The sequence below is a fragment of the Passer montanus genome, unplaced genomic scaffold (genome assembly GCF_014805655.1).
Source record: "Passer montanus isolate IOZ18808 unplaced genomic scaffold, ASM1480565v1 scaffold36, whole genome shotgun sequence".
NCBI lineage: Eukaryota > Metazoa > Chordata > Aves > Passeriformes > Passeridae > Passer > Passer montanus.
In genome coordinates this window covers 1,208,614-1,224,781 of record NW_024368374.1, presented here as the reverse complement: position 1 = coordinate 1,224,781, position 16,168 = coordinate 1,208,614, and the positions used below count along the sequence as shown (strand labels likewise).

The following is a 16,168-nucleotide window of genomic DNA, read 5'->3' as shown; positions in this document are numbered from 1 at the left end:
TCACTAAATGAGTGAACTCACAGGCATCTCAGAATATATTATTCTCATGATGTACAAATGTTTAAAGCAGGAGGGGTTAGAAGGAAGCAGAGTTAAGAATTAAAAACAAATAAACAACTGCTTATATTTCAGATACATCCAACTTTTTTTATCACCATGATATTGCAACAATGGGGTGTACCAAACATATGAGCAGTACAGGATTTTTAGGGATTAGTTTTGTTAGTCCAACCCATGCTGTTGGAAAACAGTTTTCTATACTACATTGAGAAGTAAGATTCATTCTTCGTGGGGACCCTAAGCTTTCAGAAAAAAACCCAATATTTTTCAAGGTTCTTTTAAAGGACAAAGGAAGAGATGTACATAAAAATTTTGAGCTACCTGTTTTTTGTCTCACATTGTTGTTTCATGAGAAAATCTTACACAGAAAGAAGAAGGTCACTTTGCAGTCCTCATGGGATATAGAAATTGTGTATGAATCCATAATGTCTTCTCATCCATGCAACACTGGGGAAGGAAAAATCAAAGTGAGGTTTTTCTTCCAGCCCTGCAGTGTGCTTACTTTCCCTTTTTGTTGATTGCATGCTGTCTTTACTGTTGAAATAATATTAAAAACACATAATAAAAGATGTAACTATTTATTTTAAACCATGTTGTTTGCTTTAAATGACATATACAAAATGGTCATCTACCTCCCAAAATAAACTGGCAAACAAACAAATTCAGCAATAGCTACCATGAATTATGAGAGGGTTTTATATTTCCTTCAGCATAAAACAGGGAAAAATAAATCCCATCAGTAAGTAAATGAAGTGGATCTCAGCATAACCAATCTATGAGCTGAAAATTAGTTTAATTCCCATGGTAGGAAGTTTAAGAGATTCATAGATTAGAGGGCCAGAAGGGACTGTTGTGATCAAATTTATAAACTTATGCAGAGATTTTCAAAGGCACAAAAGACATTTGGGTGTGTAATTCCCACTGACTTACAAAAGAAGTTGGATTTTAATTGTGACTTCATTACAGAGCTCCCCTTTCAAAGAATTGTAATTTGACCAATAACCTGAATCCTAAATCATGATGTACAATAGTCAATGTCACCTATGATTCAATTACAAGTGTCTCAGCATAGACAAAATGCAAACAAGTTATAGCACCCTCAGTGCCCAGTATTTTTCTTCTGACATTGCCTGCAGAAGATCTAAAAGGAATTTGATTGTTAGGCATGTCCAAAGACCTGTGCAGCCATGGTGGCAGTAAAAGTACCTTTAGACTGCAATAGAAAATACAGACTATCTGAAGCAAGCAGAAATGCAGGCATAAGCCTACACCTTGAGGGAAAACAATTTTTTATTTAATTTATTTGACAAAATTATTTGTCAAATATTCCTTCTCAATGGAAAATATCCTGATGACATCAACAAATCATAATAAATTACAGTTTTTAAAGTTCACTAGAGCAGAGTCAAGATTCAACTTGGAAGGACCAAAGGACTCTTCTTGAACAGGAAAAGACATATTCATTGGAAAAAAAAAAAAAGGAAATTTGTGAATCTCTTGTAACAGACTGTTTCTCCACTGCCTACTTCCTGTATTTTAATACAGTTTATCTTTGTTTTAAAAATAGCATTTCAAAAAGGAGCAGAGGAAGTGTTGCACTAGATGAGATGGTGATCCGTCTATTCCTAGCATCCGGTCTCCAGGAGAGATTGTTAACACAAGTTAATATTTTGTCAGATATATCTGGTGTCTTCTAATGACAGTTTTCATGCTCTGTTTCTATTTCTCTCCTATTAAGAGCTTTTTTTTATTTTAATGTTTATTTACTCATTTATTTATTTCACTATTACTTGTTATGCTGTCTTAAGTGCTGCCACAAACACAGCTGCATACCTTTTTTATTCCAGCTGTGCTGGTTCTGAAGAGCCAGCAGTTGATATGTTTCTCCAGCAGGCACATTTTGAAGATTGCTGTTGGTCTCAAGCATTCTCTCTAGTTTCAAAGACAGAGAGAAAATTTATGGCAGGGAATAGTAGTAGAACTAAAGTTTTCTTACCAGAAAAGAAGGGTCTTTTCAGTGTATCTGTTGCTGCTCCTTGCTTCCCAAGGAGGCTGACATGGAAGCTCTGACTGACAATATGCTTACCTAGGAAGAACCAAAAAAAAAGAAATCTCAGCAATGTGTTTGCCATCAAAGTACCTGTGGTATTGGTGCAATCTCAAAAGCTGAAGAGATCATGGGAATTTTTTATACATCAGTTAGTTCCACCTACAGTCTGGGTTCTTTACTTCTACATACATTAATGGACTTATGCTCCAAAATTGTACTTTTGATTAATTTTGGCCAACAACTGCATTATGTACCAGAAAGAAATAAAGAGAAATTGATATGACTGATGAGGGTTTTTGTAGGGGAAAAAGTAGAGTCATCTTTTCAGAGACATCTTTTCCAGTCAAGTAACCTGTTGAAAAAAGTACACATCACTGGTTTCAACAAAACATATTTATGCCTATTTTAGAAGTTCAGGCATATGCAAAACAACAGCTTTGAAATGGTAATTAAATTATTGGAAAGAGATAGTGCATTTTTTCTTTATCTGCTCCAAAACCCAACACCACCTTGTATTTCTCTACTACTGCTAGCTGTAAAGATTAACTAAACATACTGGAAAGCTGGGAAAACCTCTTTTCACAGACTTAGTTCTATATTCTCTGTAAAATATAGAATCTATTTTCCTTGCAAGATAGATCAGTTTGTACTTTAGCTAGTATATGGAAGACAGAAGTCTAAAGAAAACTAAAAATCCTCTCCCTGACTCCATTTACTTATTGCTCTTGGTCCTTCAATAGTCCTGTTACTCAAAGTCCTCCAATTTGCCTCTGTTGAAACAAACTCAGCTCTGTTCTCCCTCTCGGCTTCAAAATGTTTGCAAGCACCATGGTTTGTCCAAGGAAGCTACAAGATCAGCAAGTTTAGATTGAACATAGAAAAATTCAACTCCAAGAAGCCACTCATTTTACAACAACAATAACATTTGCAGGTTTAAAGCAGCATGAAGCATCACACATCACATGGATGATCTGGAAGAAGTCAGTAACCTGCTAACAGCAGGGGTCTTCTCTCTCTCTTCCTCTGTCTCTTCTTTCCTACCCCCTCTTTCTCTGCTAATCAACTTTTTCTTTTATGAATCTGAAAACATTGATGGCTGGTTTTGGGATGAAATTCCTGCTACTATGCACACCTTGATTTAAACACTACTGCGCTACTAGAATGTTGGTTTCATTACTTTGTACTGATGCTGAAACTTGACTTGTTAGGCTTTGTTTAAGCTCACCATGTAAGTAGTTTTCTTTTGATCGTCTCACTGGTTTTCTTGAGAATCTTATTTTTTCTTGCTTGCTTCCTGTGGATGTAGAAGCTAATTTACCTCAAGGGTGACTGCTGTGCTTACTCAGCAAGATATTATTGCCTTTGGAATTAATTTCTAGAAAAGCCAAGAAAAATCACAGAACGTACAGATGTAAGGGTCTGAGGCAAACCCCACATTTTTTTGTTTGGTTTGTTTTTGTTTTTTGGGGTTTTTTTAACTTTGGTTTTAAAGACATAAATTTAACATTTGTGGAAAACAGACATATAAAGATTTGTATATACCATATTCTTTCCTGGCAAACTGGGAGAAGAATCTGTACTGATAGCAAATGCTGTAGTTGACTTTTTTTTTGAATCTTGAGAAGTAGTAAAACACCACAGTAACAGCAATGAGCTTGTAAAATCTCTATAAAAGAAAAACAATTTGAGACATATGCATTAAAATACATTATGTTTCTCTTATTTTCATTTTACAGGAGTACAGAATACACAAGCTACAGTGGGAAAACAGCTGCAGCTCATTACAAACGTGAAACATCAGGAATACTAACATATTCTTAACCTTTTAGCAAGAACTTCATACATAATTAGTGTATCTTAAAAATATAATTCTTGAGATTAGTTCACAACAATGAAATCTTCTTCCATATACTTCCACTTTTCTTTTATCCACCCACAATCCTCCTTTCTTTGTTTCAAAACAAGAAGAGAGAAACACCAAACTACAAATTAGACAGACACTTCAAAAATACACTTCTTTTATAATGTAATTATATTATGGTAAAACTTTGTAGTTTGTAAAGTTCTAAGTGTTTTAGGGAAAAAAAAAAAGGAGGATTTTAGTTATTTGAGTTGAAATTATCTTTAAAAATGTAATTTAGGAAAATATTGCATTAGTTTCTAAGATGTCTTTCTAAGATGGTATCAGTATGTTCCTTTATAAATAAATTTTAAAAAACTACCTTAAACTTTTCATCTTATATCTTCTTATCAGAGAATAAAAAGAAAAAAATACCAATTTCACATGTGCAATGAATGATATTTCAGTATTTTGTGTGCCTCACTTCTAGCAAACTAGGAGTATATCTGTAACTAGTCAGAAATTATGAAATCAGTAGCCTCAGTCTCCAATTTCGCACATTTCTTTTATTCCACAACATGTCGCTTGAAAACTAAAATTCTGACAATTTTTTTAATGCATTATCATATTGGTCACAACTTAATTACTGCGTATGGGAGAACTTCATCCAGCAGACAAAACCTGTAGAAAAGCCTTTTAACTTTCTAACAACACTAATGAAGCGATTTTACATAGCAGGATTAAAGTCGTGATAAGGAGAATTAGCCTGTGATTTGAGTTAGAATCTCTGTTATTGTTTATAGACATGTAAGTAATGTTTATGGCCATTTCCAAATTCTGCTCTATAGTGTGTTCATACAATACTTGATAGTGATATAAAGGAGAAAGGTGAGAAAGGTAAAAAAGGAAAAATGCTAAAAAGATAAAATCAAGGAAAGGAATATTATGTCTGATTGTGGAGATGCAGCAAAAAGCTGTAGTTTTCCCAATTAAGATGAAGTGGTTTGAATGATCCTTTTAACTTTGAGATACAGCAGTCTCAGTTTTATTTAGGATCTCCTAGGTAAGAAGACTGAGAACCGCCTCTCCCTTTTATGAAAGTATAAAGATCTTTTTTCTTTCACACAGAAAGAGTTCTTTTTCCCTCCCAGATGATTTATTAAAAGTACAAAATTTCAGTCTCCTGTGAAGTCTCCTAAATTGTTCATCTTTAAGCATACACAAGGATGTGATAACCTAATATTTTTAATGCAAAAATATGCAGAAAACGCACTTTAAAATACCACAGGGACTCTTAATACAGCAAAAAGAAATTGGAAAGGCACATCTGCATTTTGTTTTTCTCTTACTTAAGCCCCCCTTGGAAATAGCGGGTTGGATATTACTCACATGACATTCTGAACATTTTATACCTTGTTAGTGAAACTTGCTCACACATTTTACTCTGCATCCAGTCTGGCAGTACACAAGCCATCTTGAAAGAATCCCTTCAATTTTATCTTTTTTCCTACAGTGCTCTATTTTTTTATTATTAATGGCTTTCAGAGCATGGGTTGTGAACACAACTCTCACTACTTTTCCTGGACAGAACTACTACTCCTGGAGTTGTCAGCTCCAGCTGTGCCACGGAAGTCTAAAAATAAATGGATATGCTGCAGCCTGGTGAGACTGTTAAACTCCTGTGGTGCTCATTCTTGCTCCTCAGTGAGCTACACTAGTTCATCGGGTCTAGACCAAAGAAGATCCGCCCAGCTCCCGTGTAGTTGCAGAGAAAGGTTTTGAAGTAGTAGCCTATTTCTTGAGAATGGGGAGGAAACTTGTCTGTTCTTGTTAACCACGCAATAAAAGGCATGGAAGGTCCTTTCAAATCTGCAGTAGTTCTGTCATCGCGTGCTGCCAGCACAGGATATTCCTGCAAAGACCTAGCTTGTGAAGGAATATATAATCAATTCATCCCTACAAATCAGTGGAACAAAAACCATTCAGTGAAAAATACTGGTTTTCCCCCAAAGCACACCCTCCTTTTGTACCCACTGGTGTGTACCTTGTATGCATGAGGCAAAGCCAGTCTCTGAGTACAACTGCTGATGTGTCATTTACGTAGCTCTCCTTCTTCTGACCATCCTTCTGTAGGCATTTTTGCCATTTCCTCCAAACAATGCAGCATCAGTTTGGGTTTTCCCTATCAGAGGAAAGCAGCAACACCTTGAAATAAAATCAAGACCACAGCCTTAGAATAAATAAATTTATTTTCAGAAACATAAACAGACTATATTAGATGTGTCATCCTAGTAGCTTCAAAAATTAAAAAGGGAAGAGGGTCTTAAATAATTTCAGCAAAAGCCAACACAGTTAAAAGTAAGCTCTAACTCAGTTCTCTGGAAGAGAGAGACAGAGAAAGCAGATAGTAGCAGTTGCCGTTATAAAAATAAATGTGTTAAGTCATTTGAAATAACCATCAGGAGCTACTGTTAAAAAAGAAAAAAAAAAGTTACAACAAAAACTAACATCAGTGCTAAAATTCAAAAAGTTGCTTCAGGCTTTTAAATTTTGGTAATAGAAGTTAATACATTTTATAAACTGTCAGCTCAGTGACTTGACTTCAGCTTTATCTACTGCAAAGCAAGAGGTCAGGGTTAAAGAACAGCCAGAAGCCTCCTGCCTTTGGGACCAGCAGAGATGAGAAGGATCTGTCCTTCTGGACTCAGGGGAGGGAGGAGGTGCAGCTCACTTCTCTCTGGAGCACTCCCCAAGTAGATGTCTAGCTCCAGCAATGACAATAGTAATTATAATCTCAAAGATGGCAGAATAGCTGAAACAGCATGGGGCAGTATTAAAAAAAGGAAAAATCCTCAGGAGCTATTGAATTCCCTTTGGAAGGCTGAGTGTGCTTGCTTTAGAGGTTTTCCTGTACAGTGAATAGTGGGATTTAAGACAGCAGGTATAAAAACAGGCATTGTTGGAATTGAAGACAGTGGAAAGCAAAAACCATGAATCATCATTAGACATTATAAGGAAATAAAGTCATATGTTCTGAATTCAGATGAAGCCCTTGACAGAGGCAGTGACAGCTACTGAAAAGACAGCAGAGCTCTCAAGTCTTCCTTATAATGATGGCACTACAATTGGATTTTACATGAAGCATAGTCTGCTTGCTCCTTAGTTGTTGTTTTTGAATCAGCTAGGGGCTGACACATTGCTGCTCCAACAAATAACTTATCGTTGAGCTTACAAAAGGTTAAAGTTCTTGTTATTTACAGATCGCAAACCAGAGAAGCAATGAGAGGCAGCATTCACATTCATTTCTTGAAATTGTGCCCCTAAAAATTGAACTGTGAAACAGGCATTTAGCCAAGGATGCTGCTAGTATGCACCCATTGTGGCAACTCTGCAAAGGTGTCCTGAACATATTCTCAGCTGCTCTGCTCCATGCACAGCAGAGAGAGAGGACCATTCCCTCCAGCTCTGGAGCAATCCTGTATATCTACAAAAGCAGAAACAGATTTGCCTGCAGGAGGCAAAAATGAAACAAATAAAACACCACCAACAGAACACAAACCAAACAAATTAAATGGCAACAAAACAGTACACACAGACCAAAAAAAATCAAAAAATAAACAAAAAAATCCAAATTCATCCAAATCCCAAAAAACCTAATCAAACAAACAAAAAAAAAAAAAAAAACCAACCAGAAAACAAAGCAAAAAAACCCTCTTCAGTACAAATAAGTTAACTATATAACAAATCTTTTCTGAATATGCTCTTTATAGAGATCTGGTCCAGGTTATCAGAAAACATTTTTATATTGTTCCTTGCTAGATTATGCACTGACCCTTACCTCAGGCTTCAGCATGTAAATGCGACTGAAGGAAATTAGCTCCAAAATTTCATCTATTGCCTAGTGTAGCGATCAAAATCTTTTCAGGTTGGTATCACTGCTTCCCACACCCATCCCATCTGTCATCTTTTCCCCTCACTAATTTCTTCTCTTCCCCAATTTCTGTCTTCATAGAGGAATGAGAGAAGACTTCCTATCTTCCTTTGGAATCCAGCTAAGCTTCTGACCCTCTCAATTATCTCCAGGACTCAGAGCATCTTCTGTCTTTTTCCACAGGCAAATAAAAAAAAGAACAAACATAATGAAGTTTTTAACTCTTGCAAGACAGTGAGAGGAACTGACATTTCTTCTTAAGAGACTTCATTGTGGAGGATGCAAATTGTGTGGGTAATAATCAGAGCATAAAACCAAAAGGAATCATATTTTGTCTGACATCTCATGTGCCATAAAACTTCTAACTTAGACCGCTACACCTTGTCTTGTTTATGCCTTTACAAAAGTCAGTAACTTTCATTTGATTAGAACAAATATTATCAGTAGGTATCTGGAAAAAATATAGAAATGCAGAATTTCTCATTTCTTTTGGTAGTTTGTTCCACTAGTTAATCACCCATTAAAATCACTACTAAACCCAAAGGTTTATTTCCAGGGTTGATTAGGTTTTTTTCTATCTGCAGCATCTTGCTATTGGTTCTTATTAAAACTACAGAGGGTTTCTTGGTTTTAGTTTTGTTGTTTTTTTTAAATGAAATTAAAACCCCTTAAGTATAGAGGGTGTTCTCACAAAACAATATTTAAACACTGTAATCAAACTGCATGTAGATCTTCCTTTTGACAGATAAAATTGTGAGAATATCCTAATGAATTACATCTCTCCACACTCCTTAAATTTTTCCTGTGGCTTCTTTCTGCTCCACTCTAATTTCTTAACATCTTATTCAAAATACAATAAACAGAATCCTTCTACAGCACCAGATGCCCTAGTACAATATTGAGGAATAGTATAAAGCCTATTGGACATTGAGGAATTATGAATAATGACTTCAATAGTGTAAGGAAAGAGTCAATGTTATTTGGCTGTTAAATGCAATGCATGAATTTAAATGTCTGGGGTTTAGTTTTCATCATATTGAAGACTGTTATGTAAATTTGAATAACTATTTTGCAAAATTTTCAGATTTTGTTAGACCAGATGTAATAACTGCAAGTAGAACCTTCTCTCAGTTGTTGAAACATTTAATTCTTTATTGCTTCTATGTTCTTTGGCATCCCCATCTGGAAATCATCATTACAAATAACATTCACATACCTCACCACATAAATACAGATATTCTAAAAACCACTGTTAAAATCTCTATAACATCCTATATTTCTTAAAAGCATGAAAAAATAATCAGTAAAGTTGAAGAGACATAACAGTGGTTCTCTGATTGCATGTCTGAAAACTAAAGGCTTCAAAGTTACAAAAAATTCTTAATAGGAGACTCCATCTTCCACTTCAAAAACAAAGTCCAATTTATTTATGCATCTCCACTCATTCAGTATAATTCTTCTACGTACACAAACAAAAATACATATTTATGTGCAAATTTTAATTCCAAGGTTGGGAGGCATAATGGAGTCTAATTTTATTATACAAGATAATTTTCCTAGAGGTGCATATTGATTTCATACTGTCAAACAAACTGCAAAATACATTATAACAAAACAATTAAAACTGCTGATAATTATTACAATTAACTCACTGCTTCATACTAATGGAATGTTCAAGCATCCGAGAATTCCTGATTATCAGAAACTAATGGATGTTCAGAAAAGGATGTCATTTTCTGTAGCAATTTGTTCTTGGCCAATTTAATGTTCCCTCAAAACAGTTTTCTGTTCCCAAATGTCTCATTTGTGGCTTTACAAAGGAAAGAATCATGACACTATTGTTTCAGTGCTTATTTTGTCTTCAGAAGTCTCAGGTCTGTTCACTTTGCTGTTATGCATACAATCCAAAATAAAAGAATCATAGAATCATTTTATATATTCATTTGTTAAACAGAGCTGGAGGATTCTAATTTGAAGCAGTGTTAAATGTGAACTAATTCTACTGAAGTGTGAGAGTTTTGGCTGGAAGAAGAATACTGATCCACTTTATCTAGCTGTATTTCTCTGTCGTGTGTGCTGCTTTGCCTGTGTGAAACCTCCTTATTATCCAGCTCTTGATCCCCATTGTGCTGCTGTAACGCTTGTGATGCTGTTCCAGTGCCTGAACATGATGCTTTTCTATCAAGCACCCAAGTGGAGTTTTGCTATTCAAATCTGACCAGTTACTGCAGTAGGCCTTTGATAGAAAGAGCAAGCTGGGAACAGCAAAAGGACAATCCCTTAAAGCTTACTTCAGACTGCATGCATTTTTTGCACTTACTGTGCCAGATGCACATCAGTTGAATGTTGCCCAGAAGAGGAATATTTTCTGCAGGGACTCATACAGCTGGTTTGGTAACCACTTTATTGTGCCAATGTTAAAACTCGCGATACAATAATTTGCTTTATGAAATACCTTTATATGCTTTTCAATAGGGAGCACTGTGATCAAGGGTGGCATCAATTCTATAGGACAACTCTTTTACAGGGCAGAACTTTTCCAATTACTAATATTTTGGGAAAATACATACCCCGAAAGCTACAGTTTGTGAAAAACCACGAGACCATTAGTTTCTTTTCTGAGATTTGTATTTACAGTATTTTCATTTTTTTTATTCAGAAAAATAAAGTAATTAACAGGGATAAGCAATTATTATTAATCATTTCTTCAACATCATCCACATAGTTTTGTGTATTTAACTTACTGGAGAATATCTTGCGATGTAAAGGTCTCACTGTCTCTTAGAAATAAACAATACAATTAAAACAAATTAGCCCTCACAGCCTTATGAATTTTCCCATAGAAAAAAAAAAAAAGAAGTGAGCAAGAAATGTTTTCTATCCCTTCATCAGAAGTGTTTAAGATATTAGACATTCTGAAGAATAACAGTCTCTGTTTGAATTTTTAAATAAAATTTCCAATAAACTGGGGCAGAATTTCCAAGGATTACTTTAAGGCCTTTAATCTTTTTTTTAAAGTAGGAAATATATTAGTGTTTTGCTGATTTTTAAAGCAGGAAATACCCTAGTGCTTTGCTGAATCAGGGCCTAAAAGAGCAATCCAGTCACACTTGGGGACAAAAATATCACAGTGTGTAAAATATCCATAATGTGATTAAGAAGAAAAAGGTCATTTTGAAGCTTAAAAATATTTAAGCGTTAAAACTTTAAAATGTTTTCACACCCAGGTTAAGAAATATATACCTTCACTAATACAGTCACCTAGTAACACAGCTTAGCTAATTGCACAGCTTGAACAAACCCCTTTGTGTCACTGGGGAAAGAAGTAAGGAGCACTTAAGTCCATTCTGGATTTTAATGGCTGAGGAATATTTTTTACAAAACACCATAGCTATCAGAGACTAAAGGTAGAAGTCCTCATTATGCCAAACTTCTTTTACACATACCTGGAGAAGGAACCAAGTATCTCAGCAGTTCTGTGGAGAGCATTGTTTGGTGAGAAGCACAGAGCAGGGAAAGACTTGCCAGCAACTGAGCAAAGAAATTGCCTGTTGTTGTACCTGATTCTTCTCATTGAAAAGCAAACATTTTTGTAAATAGTAAGTGTGGAAACAAATAAATACCTGTCTGTCAGGAACTTCTCCTCCTAATGGGAAGACCATGTCATCCTTAATATGGAGGTTTTTTAATATAATGGAATCACATATTTGTGCCAAAAGGCATGAACACCTAATTATTGTCCCTACCTCTGCTATATTAGTGTTCAGTGTGTCAAACCAAATTGCCACCTGCTTGCATATTTCCACTGAATTCCCTAATAGAGATATGATTTTGACAAGAATTTAGGTGCTGTCACAGTAAAAAAAAAAAAAAAAAAATAAAAAAAAATTCCTCTTTCATCTTAATTTTAAAATGGAGAATTAAAACTCCAGTGGAACATTAGAAAAGGCCATAAGTACTTTTTAAGGAGTACTCTGGGCTAGGATACCAAAACTCTATTAGCTTCTTTGTCTCAAAACAAATGTGGGCTCATATCTCTAGCAAATATCTAAGAAAGCTGAATTGTACTACAATTTCTAGCACAGTGTTCTTTTATGGTTTGTTTTTTTTACTATGGTGTCTTCCCACTCCACAGCCAGGCTGTCATAAAGAGTTACTTAGAATGATTCACATTTTAACACTACCATGGATACGTAAAACATGAATTAGACTTACTAAAAGAAATAGAATCAGAATGTAACACAGAGAAAATGCTTTTTTAAGGAGCTATGAAGTTCACTGTCACCTTTGAACACAATTCAGCCCTTGGGCTTACTACTTCACAGAAATTGCACAAGGTACCAGACAGGACAAATAGATGTCACACTAACATCTTTCTCTGCTGCATTCAATTAGGCATATCCTAGGTTCATGAATTTGACTTGCTCAGACAACTTATTTGTGTTTGTAAAACATTAATTTTTTTAATTTCTTATTTTTCCTAAGAAATTTTCCCATATATCCCCACGAATCAGATGGCAGATGTAAGACATCACATCTTGCTTCTGACATTTCAGTACTCTTTTCAAACCTGAAGGCCATTATCACATTCAAGGATCTGAAATGCACAAAACATAGATTTTAATTCTGGCTATATGACAGACCACACTAGGAATGAAAAGATGAAGACATGTCATCATAGATCTCTGGAAGAACAGCAGGAGGCATTGAAGGTAAACACAGTAGCAACATGTCCCAGCCCAAGATTTCAGCTGGAAAATGAGAAAATGAGCACAAAGATCAATTTAAGCTTCAGCTGAGCCATATGACACTATTAAGCACAGAGAAAACATTTATTTCCTAATATCAAGACAGTCAAAATCAGCTTCAATAGATGCATTTTTAATTTTTAATTGTTCACATAAGGATGTTCCTTCTTAAAAAAAATTAAAAAGCAAAATGAAAAAATTCCTGAGACAGTTGGCAGTAAGCTAAAAAGATTGCTAACTGTTGGTAATTGCAAAAAACTCTTTTAATTTGGACATTTTATGGAGGACACAATTAAGTGAAGTAAGGTAGCTGAATGACTTTTAACCTCCTGTGGTGAATTTTAAACATCCAGAAAAATAAAACTCTTGTCATCACCTGAAGCAGTTTGTGGTCAGCCTTGTAGATGGGCTGAAGCATCTGCCCTGAGAGTGTGGGACAAAGACAGAGCCAGACTCAGTGTTTTGGCTTCTTCATCAAACAGAGGCTCAGATAGATCATGGAGGGGAATCACACAGAACTTTTGATAAAGTTTTGAAGCAGGGGGGTATTTTCCACTGTCCACTGTGACTTTTGGGGGCACACAGAAAGATTATTTTTGTCTCCAGCAGGAAAAGATTTTAAGACTTAAGACTCCAGAGTGTTCATCTGCCCTTTTTTTTCATGGCCAAAATATTGATGACTCACTTCAGAACAAATGTGATGGACACAAGAGTAATCAAGCAGTGAGTGAACCTGATGAGTGCATTTTACATCTGAGTCTTTCCTTTCCCTGTCCCAGGCTGAAGGAACTGTGAATTATTTTAATTAATCTGCCAGAGAATGCCATAGCCTAAATGAGTTCAAAAGATTTCAATACAATCCATAGCATATCACAAATACTACCTTCTTCTACAGTCATTTCTGTAGTCTTAAATCTGAGACACATGTAGATAACATGACAGGTGTAGCATAAAAGAATAAAATACAGTAGAAATCAATTACAGTCAAGTAATTTTTCTTCCTTAAGCCAGATTTTTATAAAAAGAGAAATTACTACAACAAAAGTGACTGTAATTTCCTTAATGACTGAAAGATCTACATATTTTCCCTAAAAACTAAATTTTATTCTTTCAGTGTAAATTAGAAATAAATTATCTAGCTTTCCATGATTGCTGCAGTTCATCACATTGAAAACTGTGCCACCTGCACCGAGAGAGATGCATTCAAGTAACTCACATCCTAAACAATCAGATATAATTAATATGATAGTCACAATTAATATGATGTTTTCATATCTAAGATGAAACTGGCAGATGGGGACAAGAGTCTTACATACAGCTGGTATAACATAATAGGATCCTGGCAAAGATTGTTTTTCTAGACTTCCTATTTACATATTTGATTAAGTAAAATCATAGAATCATAGACTTGCTTAGGTTGAAAAAGAATTCAAAGATCATGAAGTCCAACCATAATCCTAACATTTCCCAGTTCACCACTAAACCACATCCCTTAGCGTCACATCTAAACATCTTTTAAATATCTCATGGGGTAATTACTCAACCTCTTCCCTGGGCAGCCTTCTCCAATGCTTAACCACCTTTTCACCCTTTTTCTCAATATCCAACTTAAACACCTCCTGGAGCAACTTGATGTCATTTCCTCTTGCCCTACTGCTTGTTTTCTGGGAGGAGACCAGCTCTGCTTTGCTACAACCTCCTTTCAGGTAGTCATAGAGAGTGATAATGCTCCCCAGAGCCTGGTTTTGTCCAAGATAAGCAACCCCAGCTCCCTCAGACAATCCTCACCAGACTTGTGCTCCAGACACTTCCCTAGCTTTGCTATCCTTCTCTGAATGTGCTCCAGCGCCTCATTGTCTTTCTTGCAGTGAGGGGCCCAAAACTGCACACAGGACTTGAGGTGTGGCCTCACCAGTGTTGACTACAGAAGGACAATCACTCCCTTGGTCCTGCTGGCCACTCTATTGCTGATACAGGCCAGGATGTCATTGAGCTTTTTGACCACCTGTGCATATTTCTTTGGGTTCAGCCAGCTGCTGACCAGCACCCCCAGGCCCTTTTCTGCAGGGCAGCTTTCCAGACTTTCTTCCCCCAGCCTGTAACACTGCAGGGGATTGTTGTGACCTGACGCCGGCAACTATTTACAGACACAAACGGAACGAGACCACACCTGAACAGCATCGTGAGCTGTTTATTTAAGAAGCATCAGTCTCATTACATGGCTATGGCAATGGATCAATGCGAGCAGCTCGCTATCCAGACAGAAGGCCGAGGAAACTTAATGTTGCAACATAGTATAAGATAGTTTCAGACCTAGTTTCAGCCAATTACATAGAGCAAAAGCATATTGACAGTCGTTCTATCCAACCACATGAAGCACACGTAGCTTTGGTTAAAACAATAGTAACTTTTTCTCTCATACAATAGTTCATTTATAAAAGATAAAGCACAGAGCCCTATTCATATTTAACCTTCTAAATATTTACTAAAATATACCTTTTTGCAACTTAGAAAGTCAAACTACATAGCTCTATTGTTCTATTTCTCATGTCTTCGCTACTGCTGATATCTCTTTTCTGCTGCTTAAGCATTTCACTATCCTCACTATCTCTGCGGCCTTTCTTTTTCCCACCTTTCCTAAAATCCTCTAATCCCATGGATTCCCACAGTGACCCAAGTGCAACTTGGCCTTGTTGAACTTCCATGGACTGGGTCCATTAATTCAGCCTGTCCAGATCCCTCTGCAGAGCCTTGCTACCCTCCAGCAGATCAACATTCCCACCCAACCTGGTGTTGTCTGCGCACTGATTGAGCGTGCACTTGATCACCTTGTCCCCTATGATAAAGATAATAAACAGGACTGGGCCCAGCACTGAGTCCTGGCAAGCCCCACTGTGACTGGCCATTACTAGATGTAACTCCATTCACCACTACTCTCTGGGACTGGCCATCCAGACAGCTGCCAGGAGAATGCTGTGGGAAACAGGGCTGAAGGCTTTACTACAGTCCAGATAGAAAACAACCACAACCTTTCCCTCATTCACTGGGCTGATGGCTCTGCCATCAGAGGACTTGAGGCTGCTCAAGTAGGATGTGCTTCTCATAAACCCATGCTGGCTAGGAAAAATTCCCTGGTGGTCCTGTACATTGCATAATGACACTCAAGATGATCTGCTCCATGACCTTTCCCAGAATCAAGGTCAGTCTGACAGCCCTGTAGTTCCCTGGATCATTCTTCGGATCCTTCTTGTAGGTTTTCTAACTTGCAGTCAGCTGGGACTCCTATAATATCAGTTCCCCCAGAAAAACTGCGTGGGACTTATATTTTCAAATTCAGAAACACTGTCAGAAAAACATTAATTGTCCGTGTATCATTTATTAATTGAACTTCTACTACTATGAGGAATTCTTATTGCTAATGGTGTAGTCTATTGTATTGCTGAGAATGGTATTTTTACCTGACTGGAAAAGGCTGACTGGAAAGATGATGGGCTATATGATTTCTATTTTCTTATATTTGAAACAAGATTACCTCTAGA

General features: G+C 36.4%; 1 long non-coding RNA gene across 18 annotated transcripts in view; it reads right to left on the bottom strand.

Annotated features, from left to right (window-relative positions):
• The window catches only part of LOC120505787, an 87,775-nt gene that overhangs the window by 14,347 nt on the left and 57,260 nt on the right, over positions 1-16,168 (bottom strand). For 13 of the 18 annotated variants that reach the window (XR_005628311.1, XR_005628321.1, XR_005628315.1 and 10 more), the window contains 3 exons: positions 5,995-6,155; positions 2,057-2,146; positions 382-507 (listed from right to left, as the gene is read on the bottom strand). This is a non-coding gene — a long non-coding RNA (uncharacterized LOC120505787). Of the gene's footprint in view, positions 1-381; positions 508-1,893; positions 1,993-2,056; positions 2,147-3,652; positions 3,777-5,994; positions 6,156-16,168 lie in introns of all 18 variants that reach the window. The other 5 variants (XR_005628312.1, XR_005628323.1, XR_005628313.1 and 2 more) reach the window with 4 other exon arrangements.